General features: G+C 34.9%; 1 pseudogene; it reads right to left on the minus strand.

Annotated features, from left to right (window-relative positions):
* Window positions 1-7956: 7956 nt before the first annotated feature.
* Window positions 7957-8053, minus strand: LOC138839112 (U6 spliceosomal RNA; annotated as a pseudogene).
* Between the last annotated feature and the right edge of the window lie 7246 nt (window positions 8054-15299).

Genomic DNA, 15299 nt, shown 5'->3' on the forward strand with positions numbered 1-15299 from the left:
AGCAAAAAAAAAGCAGGAAGTTGCTCTGTAGCTCAAGTGGTAGATTGCTAGCCTTGAGCTGAAGAGCTGAAGGACAGCGCCCAGGCCCAGAGTTCAGGCCCCACAACTGGACCCCTCCCAAAAAACACTTAAGTTTCAGAATCACTGTAGCATTAATAATGTAGCATTAACAAATATATGCCCTCTATCTGTTGGATATGGTTTCGTTTCTGTTATAGTTTCCTTGGAATTATGAAAGGTTATCACTTGATATAATCCAGTTCTTGCTTCTCTTTAGCTACTAATGTTTTCCATGTCAAATTTTTAGAAACCTTTACTAATCCGATGTCATGAATTTTTACATTTATGTTTTACAAGTTTTTACATCTCACATTTAGTTTGATAATCATTCTTTGTAAGGTTTGAGGTAGGCGAGGTGCTGGTGGCTCAAGCCTGTAATCCTAGCTACTGAGGAGGCTGAGATCTGAGGATGGTGGTTTAAAGCTATCCTGGGCAGGAAAGTCCATGAGACTCTTATCTCCAATAAACCACTAGAAAACTGGCAGTAATAAAACTTTGGCCTAACATATGTGAAGCAATTGTGTGATCTCCCAAGCATTACAAAGTACACACAAAGCACACACACACAAAACCCACATAAACACACACACACACATAACACATACACACATTTGGAATATTGTTATTATCATATTAAACAGGGAAAATTATCACAAACAGTAAAAGTGTTTTAATATATGAAATCATAATATTGCTCATACTATTAAAAGTTTAGTAGAAATAAAACAGTCACAAGATACTTGGATTCTTATAGATTAAGTAAATTTAAAATTAAGAAATAAAAGACATGAGAAATTTGCAAACAAGTTTTAAATAATAAACATTTTGAAACATGTATACTTTTATTTTGATAAAAGATTGATGTTACTGGTGTTTTAACTCAAGATTTAGTATATGATAACCAGGTGCTCTATATCTTGCTAGGCATGGCTATATCTCTAATCATTTCACTCTGGAAATTTTATAAGGTCTCAAAGTTTCCCAGTCTTTCCCAAATTACAAACCCTATTTACACTTCCCACCATAGTTAGAAAAAGGAAACCACAAATCACTATGCCCAGCTCAGTTTTTTTTTTTTTTTGGTCGGCCGTGGGGCTTGAACTCTGGGCCTGGGCGCTGTCCCTCAGCTCTTCAGCTCAAGGCGAGCGCTCTACCATTTGAGCTACAGCACCACTTCCGGTTTTCTGGTGGTTTTTATTGGAGATAGGAGTCTCACGGTCTCTTCGTGCCCGGGCTGGCTTTGAACCGAGATCCTCAGATCTCAGCCTCCTGCGTAGCTAGGATTACAGGCATGAGCCACCAGCGCCCGGCTTCCAGCTCAGTTTTTTTTTTAATTCAAGTATAAATATTTCCAAAACTGACCATGTAATGCAGCCTTTTTAAATAAAGTATGTGCTTCTTGAAAATACAGTATTCATTACCTGAACAAATATGTTTAGAACTTTAAGAAATTAAATTTATTTAAATTCATCAACCATATAAAATTTAAGAAAATATTTTTTTAAATATTCACATGTTAACTGTTTTGAAAGCAAAAAATATATCTCTGAATAATTTACATATGTTAAAATTATGCAAAACTAAATTAACTAATCCTATAACTCTGAAAAAAGAATAACCCTAAAGAAACAAAAGAAAATAATTAAATTCAAAATTTAGAAAATAAAATGAAGTGTACTCTTTAGTTGACTTAAATAACTGTAAGCCCTCTGTATATCAAGTTTATAATAAAAAATGCATGAAGAAAGAAAAGTACCCATTGGTCAATATCGACAGGAAAAGCATCAGTAGTTTTTTTTTGAGTGTGCAAAAAAATCAATGGAAGCGATAAATATGTTCCTTCCATAATAAATGTACTCATTACTTTATTTAGATAACTGTATCCCCTCTGTAAATTACCTTTACAATAAAATTAAATTGAAATTAAAAATAAACTAAATAATATACCAATTAAGAATTCATAGAGAGCTAAGAAGGTGGCTCAGTGGTAGAACTTTTGCTTTGCATGTTTGAGGCCCTGGGTTCAATTCCTCAGCATCACATAAACAGAAAAAAAAACTGGAAGTGGCACTGTGGATCAAGTGGTCGAGTGCTAGCCTTGAACTAGCCTTGAGGAACAGCGCCCAGGCCCAGAATTCAGGTCCCATGATCTGACACCGCCCCCCAAAAAAACAGAATTACTAGAAACCATTGGTTTAATACTTTTTAAAAAACTGCCCTAAGTACCCAAGTAATATAATTTGATGATACTATTTAAATACTTCAACTTCAGCAGAGAAGCCAAAAGTTTAAAAACTGTTACATAGTAAATTAATAAATCTGAATATATTACTATTAATAATAATCATAAGATGAACTTATAGTAGTAGCCAAATAGGTAAGAAATGAGGCAATTTGCCATTCGTTGGATTTAATATGTGAGAAAGAATTTTCTAGGTTTCTTAAAATATATAATCAGTTTAATGAAGAAACTATTCTGTCACATCATATGATAATTAGATGAAGCTGATATTAGAGCAAAGAGCAGATTGTACTAAGTTTTTGCATGTTAAAGTATATGCTTATTTTGGTTGTGGGAAATTGTGTTCAATTTGGGTATTGTTTTTGTAGAGTGGTGTCATATCATTGGTTAATTTTAGGATATGGGTTCCCTTTCAAAAGAACATGCATCTGATCTGAATTTTTAGCCTTCCCATTATCAAGGGTATAAGGGGTGCACACCAAATTGTCTTGCTTCCTAACTTGGGTGGCCTGGATTCGGCAGCCCTTCCAATCTTAACATGTAGATAGTGCAGGATGGTGGAAATGATCCAATGCACCCAACTATATATTGAGAAGGAAGTCCACTAAACTTTTGGCCTGGGTTCTGTTCTCAAGCCTCCTCAGTAGTTAAGAGTTCAGATGGGAGCCCCTGGTGCCAAGCAATAAGAGTATTTCTTAAAGCAACTAGACATATATATGACTTAGGCATGTGAACACCTCAGGACAAGAATAAAAAAGCAGTGAAGTATAGAGGACAGGCCCAATTTTAACTAGCTACTTGGAGGCTGAGTAAGATTAGCTAGCTACTCTGGAGGCTGAGATATGAAGACCACTATTCAAAGCCAGTCCAATCATGAAAATACATGCGATTATCTCCAAAAAACCAGAAGTGGAACAATGCCTCAAGTGGTAAACCACTATCCTTGGACACAGAATCTTAGGGATGATGAATGAATAAATTAGCACTTGCACATGAGCATGCGTGTATACACGTGCATGTACACACACACACACACACACACACACACACACACATGAGTATTTCAATGCGAAGTTCTTTTTTTACCTTGCTGTACCCTATTTCCCTGTATTAGTTTACAAATTAACAAAATCAGCTAAGCACCTATTTACATAGAACTCATCACGTTTCTCTAAAGTCAACTCTCTTTTTAGAAGCATGCTTTTATTTGACCCATATGTAAACTATTCAGGAGTTTGATTCTTCTCCCTCAATTCTGTAGAATTAGATGGTTGTTTAGCTTCCCCCTAGAAATACAATTTTGTGAAATCTTGCATCAAGCAACGTATTTCTTTCACTAGAACGCAAGCCTCTGTCAAACAATTAATAATAGGTTTTTCTTCTCTTTGCTTGCATCTGTAGTTTTATTATCTTCATAGATTTTATGATGATCTGTCTGTGCATGGCAAAGACTGCTGTGAAAATAAAAAAAACCCATCACAGCACTTATCATTTATGTACCATCCATAGATATGAAGATGTTTAAATATTACTGAAATTGCTTTGTAATAAATCATGTTCACCTTGACTATCATGAAAAAGAAGAATTGGTTTCTCAGCACTTTAGGTAAGAACTTGATTGAAAGAAACAAAAGGACAAGTGAGGAACAACTCAACACATACATTCAAATGAAACAACACAACCCAAGAAAACAAATTAATTTAGTAGTCAAGAACCTGCAGGAAATGCAAAGACTTAAAACAACATCAGCTATCACAAACTTATGAAAATCCTGACTACATGGGAGTCTACTCTTGAGGATAGAGGTTAAAGCCCAGACTGGACAGAAAAATCAGTACACAATGCCATGCACCTGTTATTCTAAATTCCAGGAAGAATAACATAACATGGACTGAGCCCAAGGTCATACACAAGGATCTGAAAAATAATCAGGATAATTTAGAGCTGGGGACATGACAAAGTGGTAAGAACACCCATTTAGGGGGCACAAGACACTCAATTCAAACTCTAATATTTGGGTATGAAAGTAAAAAGCTATGATTTTAAATAATTGGAATAATTGTAAGATTTGAATATTTGAGTGGAAAAATGCATGAGAGAGATAGAATGAACCCACATTCCAATGCTTTCAACTTAAGTGAAAATATTTTATGGTACTTCACACAAAACAGAGTGACCTTGCAAATGAGCATGGTTGTGCATTTGGGTGATGGAAATACTTTAATTACACAGGTGTAAATTAAATAGATTTTGTTTGGGTAGATTGTTCTTCTTAAACTAAGAACCTGGATGATGTCCCTGAGATTTTTCTCTCAAGGCTACCGCTATACTATTTGAACCACAGTTCCAATTCTGATTTTCTGTTGGTTGTTTGGTGATAAGAGGCTCCTGGACATTCTTGCCCAGGATGGCTTCAAACTATGATTGTCAGATCTCAGCCTCCCGAGTAACCCGGATGCCAGGCATGAGTTGTCGATAGTTTTAATAATTGAGTAAATTGTACAGTTACTGAAATTATACATTATCATTATAACCTGCATAATATATGTGAGTATGTATATATCAATGCATATGGATAGAAATATTTTAACATATTTTTGTATCTACAGTACATTTATGAAATCATCCATTATAAAATAAAATGGAAAAAATTTAATATGGAGCAAAACAAAGGAAATTATCACATGTTTCTTGTTGTTGAATGGAATACGAATTCAAGAATCAGGTTGGGAAAATCATCTCTATGTTAACAAAATGGATAAGAGCTATTAATTCCAATCCATCTATTTGCCCATGTTGTGCAACCTCACACATGAGTGTCAAAATAAAACCACACTTTTTGCCTTTGCTTTTAACTCACCTGATATAATTTACGGGTTAGATGAAGTAATCAAATAAAGATTAAAATAATATTATGTGAGGCTATGAATTAGAGCTGAACATGATTTTAAATATGATAATAGCTAATTAAGTTGCATATTTCTTACGTTTACTCTGTCATGTCCCTCATTCCCACATTAGGAAAGTACATAGAAGGTTCTCACTAAATTATATGTACAATTATGAGAAAAATGTTTTGAAAGAATATGGGCACAGTGGTGTTTTAGCTTATTGAGACCTGTAGGGGTAAGTGTGTTTTTGAGGACTTGCAATTCAATGTGATGAAGATGAAGGGAAGGATGTTCTTATTCTGGGTAACTGGATAGAGTATTGCTCCCACAAAGGAAGTGATGAATTATTCCAAAATGTAACAGTAAAATCACTTTCACAATCATGTTCACTGCTGCACTATTCACCGTAGCCACGTTACGGAAACAGCCCAGATGCCCTTTGGCAGAGTGATGATTAGAGAAAGTGTGGCACATATACACAATTGGATTGAACCCATCCATTTTGAAGACTCTTACATTATTTGCAACGAAAAGGATAGATTTAAAAATATATTAATGGAACTAAGTCAGAGCCATATTTGGAAGCTAGAAATTTATACAAGTTTACACAAAAATATTAACCAAAGCATGCTATTTGCAGAGGAGTATTTCAAAGGTGTAATTTCTTATAAAATTGAACTGTACTCCAACAAAATGAAAACCAGGAAACTATCACTTGGAATATGTGAGTGGAAGTCAAAAGGAAGGAATAAAGAGAGATATGGAGGAAGAGAGTGAAGGTATAATATTCAATGCAGATAGTATGAAACTAGAAAAAATTAAAGTGGGGTGAGGTTTGGAAGGGTGTGGAAAAGTTATATAAAGATCCATTTTACTTAAAAAACTGATATGTTGAATGAAAATTCCCTTATACAAGTATTTAAGATAATAAGAATATAATTAAAAACAATGGAGATATCTGATCTTAAATTCTATTTCCATCTCTTTTAAAAAATGAATTTATTTGCTCTATAATTTGATGAGAGGGATGGATTTTGTGGCTAGCTAGACCATTGCACATCTGTCTCTCCCTCTCTCCCTTTCATGGTTCTCATAGGTAATATGATTGCTCCACAATTATCCTAATTTATTTTGCTTTTATATTTTTGGTTGCATCATTTCACTTTCTGCTCTGCCATATCCCAATTCATTTACATAGAATACATTATTTCCTGTTTTCTCATTCTTAGAATAAGCTGCACAAGAAGAAAACACTGGTCCTCATTTTCAGTCTGTACCTTTAAATACGGAGGAAAATCTTTCCTCTGCTCTCTACCAATTCCCTACTCTCCAGTTAGAATAATTTAGAATAGTAAAAATGAAAAAAGAGAAAATAAATAATAATGAAAAAAACAGATGCAGAAAATTCACCAGATTTTTCTGACCATTTCATCCAATGTGAACTATTGGGGAAATACATGGAGAGCTCATTCTCATTGGCACTCAAAGTCTCTGGTTAGGCAATTCTGATGAAGTTGAGGAACAAGATGAAAAAGTGAGAAATGGTATCAATTGCAAGAAAAAAATGAAATAGTATCCAAGCAAATTTCTTCTTTGTTCTGCTGAAAATAATCGCCTTACTACAGTGCAGAGACTACTTTCCAAAAAGGCCACTCATGTGATTACTAGGGATGACGATGAGTATACCCCTCTTCATCGAGAAGCCTACAGTGGACACTTAGATATTGTCCATGAGTTGGTGGCTCAAGGCAGATATTCATGTAATAACTGAGAATGGCTGGACATCCCTGCACAGTACTTATACATGGAATAATAACAGAGTGGCTTCTTATTTCATCATGATGCAGATACCAATGGCCAAGTTAAAGGCCTCTTGACCCCCTGCATCTTGCTGCTGGGAATAGATATAGCAAAGATACGCTGGATCTCCTTCTGTTGAACCATTATATCAAGCCAGGTCTGAAGCACAACTTGGAAGAAACTGCATTTGATATTGCCAAAAGGATAAGTATGTATCACTACCTCTTTGAAGTTGTGGAAAGCTGTACAAATTGTTCTCCTAAGTCCTAATGGATCAGTTAAGTTTCTTAAATTTCAAAATTGCCAGTCCATCCTATGTTTCCATAGAAAATATTTTCACAATACAAAGCAACAGCAATACCTTACTTTAAAAATTCATGTATTCCATGGTATTCTTCCAAGTGAATTGCCTGACATTGATGTCAAAATATATTCGAGTTGTTTGTATACATCTATAATGATTTCTATAGAGTTTGTGATTTTTTAAATCAGAAATAATTTTAACTTATCTGTTGAAATGAGTAGTACAGAAACTAAAGATATTTCTGGTGCTTGTCTGAAAAAGTATATTTTAAAATATTTAGTATTCTGTTTGTATAATGTCCATAATCTATTTCATTCGCTCCTAGATATAATACTTTGAATTCGACATTGTTTTATAATCCATACGTTCATTAATACATGTGTTCTTTCAGATTGCATTTCATATAGAAACATTTTAAGATTCTTTTAATTACTAGGTCCTTATAGAATTTTATTTCTTTGGGATAAAATGACAATGTTATCTTATTTCAAAAGTTTTATAAAGGTTATGCTATGTAAAGGCCTTTCTAAAACGGTGAAGATTGAATACACTGATGTCAAATTAACTTTTATTTCTATGAATTACACATATTATTACTCTTGTATATTTGTAATCAACTTTTGAATAACTGTTTTTCATTTCTTGCATCTGAATAATGAAAAATATGGAATACTTCACAAATTTTCATATCATCCTTGTGCAAGAGCCATATAAATCTCTGTATTGTAATTCGGGTAGACGTGCTGCTGAAGCATGTAGTATCCTATAAACTTAAGTAATTAATGATGCAATCTTAAGACAGGCATATATCCTTGGTTGCCTATTTGTAACAAGGAAACCTTATTGTTCCCAAAATTGCTATTCATCTTATTTCTGTAAAATTCTGTGTATGGTGGAAAAAACTTATGTTGTTTGTTCGATTGTTCACATTTGCAAGTTTTTGTAAATGACTACTTTAAGTCTTTTTCATTTGAAATTTGATCATACTTTGAAGCCTTTATAGATAGGTGCAAAGGTGATGGATTTTCAAGTACTTGTTTATTAACTGATTTAGCTTTGTTGAGCTAATGGATTCAAAGTAAGCCTTGCTTAGAGCTACTTCTAAACTTCTGCAGCTTAAAATTTCCCAAATGAGGTCTTGCTGGCACAAATGTCTCCTTGACCTTTTACCCTTGCTTCATGTAGGAACAGCCCAACCAGAATGTCTTACCCTGACAGCATATATTGTCTTACTGGAGCAAAACTAATCTTAGTTACGAGGGATTATAGAGAGACGAACAGTTCAGACAGAACTGTTCGGACTAGAAGGTATTTTTTCAAAATATAACTGCTTATTACACCCTACCATTTCAAAAGTAACTAAAGCCAAGAAGGTGAAAATATTGTTCATATGCATGATTACCTAATGTCCTGGCCTGACTACCATCCAACCAAGCAGGAAGTTACACCACTGATTTTCTATCACCAAATATATTCCATAGCTCCAGGAGAAGTCCATATGTTTCTCCTCGTTATTAGGCCTTAAATTGGTAGTTTTTTAATCACAGTGTTTCCTCTCGCCTCTAAGCTGTACATCCCCGAATGGTAAAGCTTTAGTTCTAATTCTACCAAACAATGAGGTAGAGGTAATGGAATAATACTTTAAAACAGTTGCCTTTGATTCCCTAACCACAACAGAACAATGCAAAACTTTTTCTTATAGATAATTATATATTTTATACGTATATGTGTTGATTTTATATTTCACACAGTGGATCTTACTAGAATTAATTGATAATTTGATAAATTAATTCATATTATTCCAATAAATAGATTGGAATATAAATAATCAGGATTAGAATATATATTAGAATATAAAAAGTATCAATGCAAGGTTTTCGGTATAAACTTGTGATACTTTCTAAGTGTTCTTGGTCTTCTGAATTCACATGGTAAAAAAAAAATGTTGTTTTCCTCTAATCTATAAGGGATTTTAGTCTGCTGCTCTGTTTATTGTTTTAACTCGCTGGTCCCAAATTGTTTTTCTCCATATTTCTGAAGCATTCCTACTGATTATACTCAAATTTTGCTGATATGGTGTCTAAAAGGTACTATTCTTCTACAGGATCCATGGGTCCTAGGATCCCAGGTCCCAGTTATCCGCCTCATCAGATAACTAGGGCAGAAGTTCCCACCTATGCCCATGCAACATGCCAAGAGAAAGTAATTGAAGACCCATCTCAATTTCTCATTTCTTATATTTCAGGGCCCCAATTCCTTGAAATGCAGGAATTAGCAGTGAGCAATTGGGAAATGCAAGGCAACTTAAAATGCAAGATGAAATCACAAAATGTGAAAGTACAGTAATTCAAACTTTCACTTTTCAGATGACCATGCCATATGAGTGAAAAAGACCACAAGTGTCACAAGATTATTTGTAATACCCTTCTCATAATGATTAATGAATGATTTCAGTCCAGTATCAGCAGGCAAAAAAATAGTTCCTGAATGATAGATCCATAATTGGTCTACCAATGCTAGGAATACTTGAAATAGAGGTCAAATATAATTCAAAAAACATTAATTGAGAAGATCCTTAGTGCTTCAAAACACTGGTACTTCAGTAAACTTGGTTCTGTAGTATAAAATGTTGTCATTCTCAAACAAATGATAACCTACATTTAATCTGCTGAAAGTATATTCTTTTTCAAATAAACTTTTAAAAATCACATTTGCCAAAATAACACTATACAAGTGATGATATTTAGTGAGGTTACTAGTCTTTCAAGTGTAGGGAGCAAGTTTCAATAGAGTTGATTTATTCACCCAGCACTAATGCCAAACAGGTTCAACCATTCATTAAAGTGTAGAAATAGTACCCCCCACCATTTGTGTTTTTCAGTAGGTGCCTTTGAAAATTTGTTAAATAGATCAGCCTCCAATATTTCAAACCAAAACATTAGCTAATAAATAAATTTCATCACATAAGTACATTTTAAAAAGTCATGAATAGTTGCCTTATCATATGGTGTTTTATGTTTTCCCTATATGTCTAACATAGTAAGAAATATGACTTTAAGTCTTGAATATGGGTACTCATCAGAGATTTGACAAACATACAATCTGTCTTCTAATTCTATCATTTTCCTCTACAGTAGTAAATTTTAGATTTCTTCTTTTGCCAATACTTATAGGTAGTTGAAAATATTATCCCATGTAAAATAAAATAATCACACACCACTCTACAAAGCCATTTATAAAAACTGGTATTTAGGAATATATTCTAAGCCATTTTTAAACTTTCTTGTTGACTACAGATTAATCTTCCAAATGGAGGGTAATGAAATCATGTCTAGGTGCTTCATGTCTCCAGTTTTGCAAATTGTTACTTCAGATGAATGAATTATGGAAATATGAGCTGACATCAGTTCAAGTATATGCAGAATTGAAACTCCATGGAATGTATATAAACCTTTCAAAGTACCAACAGACAGTTTAACAGAATGACTATCAGGAAATTGAATTAATATTAATAATATTAAAGGAATAATAATAAAGCTATAGAATGAATGAAGAATGGAACAAGGGGCAAGTACAGCTAGAATATTTAATATACACATGTGAGAAAGGAAGTGGTAAATCGGAAATAAATCTTGTAGAAGGGGTTGGTTGAGAATGATAGAAGGAATGACTCTGATCCTGGAACATTGGACAATTAGATGGACATTTTTGTAACACACTTTCACAACTTTTTGAATTTCAGTGAAAAAACACAACAAAAAACAAAAACACACAAAAAGCACAACCAAACAGCAGTCTCTATAGAGTACGATTATGACCTCTCAAAATTTTAAATAGTTAATGAAGGACAATCTTGGGAAAAGCATACAAAGCTGTTCGAAGTGAGCAATTTGGGGTAGAGGAGAATTTTTTTTTGTTTTTCTTTTGCTTATGTGGTGCTGAGGAACCAAACCCAGGGCCTCAGGCATGCAAGGCAAGCGCTCTACCACTGAGCCACCTTCCCAGCCCATAGAAGAGAATTTTTAACAGATTTAAATAGATTGTTTAAGGTTATAAATCACCTACATATGCTGCAAATATTTTCTTCTGCGAGTTCTCTTGGTCTGAACTGGATATTCCAGTCCTGAGCCACACTTGATAGCTTGTGAAGATAGAATGGAAGAAACAAGATCAATAACCCATTACTCCATTGGAGAGGAAACAGTCTTCTACGTTTTCTCTAATTTCTATTGACTACTTTTATTCATAAGTTTAATTCAAGTGATTTGAATTAAATATTTCCTTCTTTGTTCTGGCAAAGTAATTGGTCAAAATAATTCACTAAATATTATAAGCCATTTTTTTATCATGCTGTTTTCTTGTCCAAGCGAGTCCATTAAACTTCCTCCTTGCATTTGGTTGCCACAGAAACCCAGCATCAATGTTAATGAGGACAATCTCTAATGTAAAACTTTGTCTCCAAAATACCAGTCCAAGAATCTGTGATCACAAATATTTACCTATACATTTTTCTTTTTTCTTTTACCTTGAAAGTCTTCTTGTGTCTAAAGTGCCCTCAAAAATAAGTACTCTGCCAATTTTTGGATCAATCACTTATAACCTCAAAGATATTTTGATAACAAGATGCTTAGAGGAAACAGAAGAATACTGCACTTTTATCTTCTCTCTTAAGACTATCCTTAGATACCATATCAGGAACAGTGAAGTTATTCTTTGCAAAATTATTTCAATAGATTATTTTTTTCTCTTCATCTTGCATTTGTTCAACAAGATGTATGGAGAAGAATAGAGTTGAATCACCCATACCATGGATGACAGTGTCTTTTACAAAAGGACAATGCTCCTATGTCCTATTTCTCTGTCCTCCTCTTAGCTCTTGCCTGATTTCCAACTAATCACAGATTCTTAGCTTCAAGTCTAATGAAGGTGAAGGACTATAAGGCCTCCCCCATTGCTACATTGTAGGGCTAGATCTCCGGCAGGAGGTAAGTGTGAACGACGCACTCAAGGAACACACGTTGGGAGAACAGGCTTAAGCAGGTCTGGTTTATTTCTGCACAAGGGTTGGGATTTTATAGCCCCAGCTTTCCCAACCTCCTGAGTCCTTCCAAGCCAATTACTTAGCGGGGAGTTGATCATGGGCATTGCTTGGTGACAGGCACTGATTGGTCCCCAGGGGGCATGTAGGGAGCATGGACAGCTCATGGCTGTAAAGCTAGGCAGACGTGCCTGTGGGTCCCGTCTCTATGAGCAGGAAGTGTGCTTCAACTGCTATTCTAGCTGACTCAACCAGTTCTGACCGGCTCTACCCACAAATTTTCCCTTTTCTTTTAAAAGGACCGTCATTATGGTGACCCGTCATTGGAGGCATTTTTGCCGGGAGTGCAAGCATTTAATAATTCCTAGCAGAGTAAGCCCTACAAGTGCACGGCCTCCCCAGATGACCAGAGAGGATGGCGAAAACCATTGTTGTAACTTTTTAAGCACATCTTCTAAAAAGGAGACAGCGGGAATAAGCTGAATGGTGGTCTGGTTTAGGTGGGTAACATCATGCAGCAGGTTTTGGTTGAAGTTTAACTACTTAAGGGACTTAGGGACTTTGATGTAGTTACTAAGTTCAGTGAAATTGGGTGCGGGAGTGGAAAGCTGACAGACAGAAGTAGTCATAGCATTACATAGTCCTCCTTGTTGTAATCAAAGAAACGTAATCTGTTCTTGGAGCAAGTCTATTTGTTGTTGGAGCACAAGGAGGCCTCCCTTAAGATGATTGGCAACTTGTAAATGTTATAATTCTATGGATGACAGTTGAGGGATCAGCTGGTTTATCTGTTGCAAGGTGGACACGCTTTGGGACAGCAATATAGCGGCGGTGGTAGCTGAAGCCACTGTAGCGATGATTGCGCACCGATTGCAAGGATCAATCCTACTGCTCTTTTAGTGCACGGATGAATCAATTGAACCTGGGAAAACTGAGAGTCATTAGTAGCCAGAACAATAAATGGAGGAACACGTACAAAACCTGCAAACGGATATGAGTCATTGGGTTGCCAGTGATTGCTGAGAGTGCAAGTAGCAGAGGAGTTGTCTCCTAGACAAAAAAAGAACGGGGCTCTAACCACTACCATTCCTGACACCTGGTCATATCCAGATCAGTTACAGCTACGAATATTGGCCAATAGGAAAGGGGACAAACCGAGGCAGGAATGTGATGATCAAACGATTGGCATGGGGGGTTCTAGGTCTCCCAATCGTCCTCCTGAAGAGTCATAAAACTCCTTTAGATTTTGAGGTTTGGGATATTTTTCAGATTGGTTGTATATAGCTGGGTCTCTACCCTTAAAAGAGTTTTAAAAGAGAAACTATGAAGATGAAGCAGTGGGTGAGGCTTCATTAGCCAAGAAGCTGTGTTTAATTGGAAATCAGGAAATTGCTGAGAGGAGGACATAGAAGTAGGACACAGAAGCATTGTCCTTTTGTAACAGACCTGTCTTCTAAGGTATGGGTGATTTACCTCTATTCTTCTCCATACATCTTGGTGAGCAAATGCAAGAACAAGAGAAAAATAATATATTGAAATAATTTTGCAAAGAAAATCTTCACTGTTCCTGATATGGTATCTAAGGAGAGTCTTAAGTGAGAATATAAAAATGGAGTATATTTTGGCTTCCTCTAAGCATCTTGTTAGCAAAATATATCCTTGAGTTTAGAATTGATTGAAAGAAAAAGTGATGGAGTACCTATTTTTCTGGGCAATTTAGACACAAGAAGACTTTCAAGGTAAAGGAAAAAGAAAAAAGTTAGCCAAGTATTTGTAATCACAGTTTCTTGGACTGGTTTTCTGGAGACAATTTTTACATTAGATTTGTCCTCATTAACATAGATGTTGATTCATGGCAACAAAATGCAAGAGGAAAATTTAATGGACTTGCTTAGTCAATTAAACAGCATAATCAAAAAAAGTGGCAAATAACTTTTAGTGAATTATTTGACCAATTACTTTGCCAGAATAAAGAAGGAAAATGTAATTCAAAATGAATTGACCTAAAAGTATGAATAAAATGTAGTGAAGAGAGATGAGAGAAAAAATAGAGGATTGCTTTCTCTACAGTGGAGTAATGGGTTCTTCATCTTGTTTCTTCCATTACATATTTCCAAGCTCTCAATTGTGGCTCAGGACTGGAGTATCAAGTTCAGAAAGATAATATTTGCAGCAGATATAGGTGATTTATAACCCTAGATAAGCTATTTAAATCTGTTCAGAATCCTCCCCTACGCCAAACTATCCTCTTTGAACATTTTTGTTTGCTTTTACTAAGACTTTCCTCCATTAACTGCTTAAATTTTTTGAGAGGTCATATTCATACTCCCTACAGATTGCTGTTTGGTTGTGATTTTTATGTGTTTTTGTGTTTTTTAACTGAATTTCCAAAGGTTGTGCAAGTGTCTTACAATTAAATTTGTCCACCTAATTATCCATTGCTCCTGGATCACAGTGACACCTTCTATCATTCTCAACCACCCCCTTCTCCAAGATTTATTTCCGATTTACCACTTCCTTTCTCAAATGTGTACATTGAGTATTCTAGCTGTACTTGCCCCTTGTTCCATTTTTCATTCATTCTATGTCTTTACTATTATGGCTCTCTGGTTTCAACTTCCTGATAGTCATTCTGTTAAACTGTCTGTTAATATTTGAAAGGTTTATATACATTCCATGGAGTTTCAGTCCTGCACATACTTGAACTAATGTCAGCTTATATTTCCATAATTCATTCATCTGCAATAACAATTTGCAAGACTGGAGACTTGAAACACCTATACATGATTATATTCTCATCCATTTCAAGATTAATCATTAGTCAACAAGAAAGTTTAAAAATGGCTTTGAATGTATTCTTAACTACCAGTTTTTATAAATGGTTTTGTACAATATGTGTGATTATTTTATTTTACATGGAATAAAACTTTCTACTACATATAAGTTTTGGAAAAAGAAGAAAA

Source organism: Dipodomys merriami, unplaced genomic scaffold (genome assembly GCF_024711535.1).
Source record: "Dipodomys merriami isolate MVZ:Mamm:240054 unplaced genomic scaffold, mDipMer1.0.p SCAF_293, whole genome shotgun sequence".
NCBI classification, from domain to species: Eukaryota; Metazoa; Chordata; class Mammalia; order Rodentia; family Heteromyidae; genus Dipodomys; species Dipodomys merriami.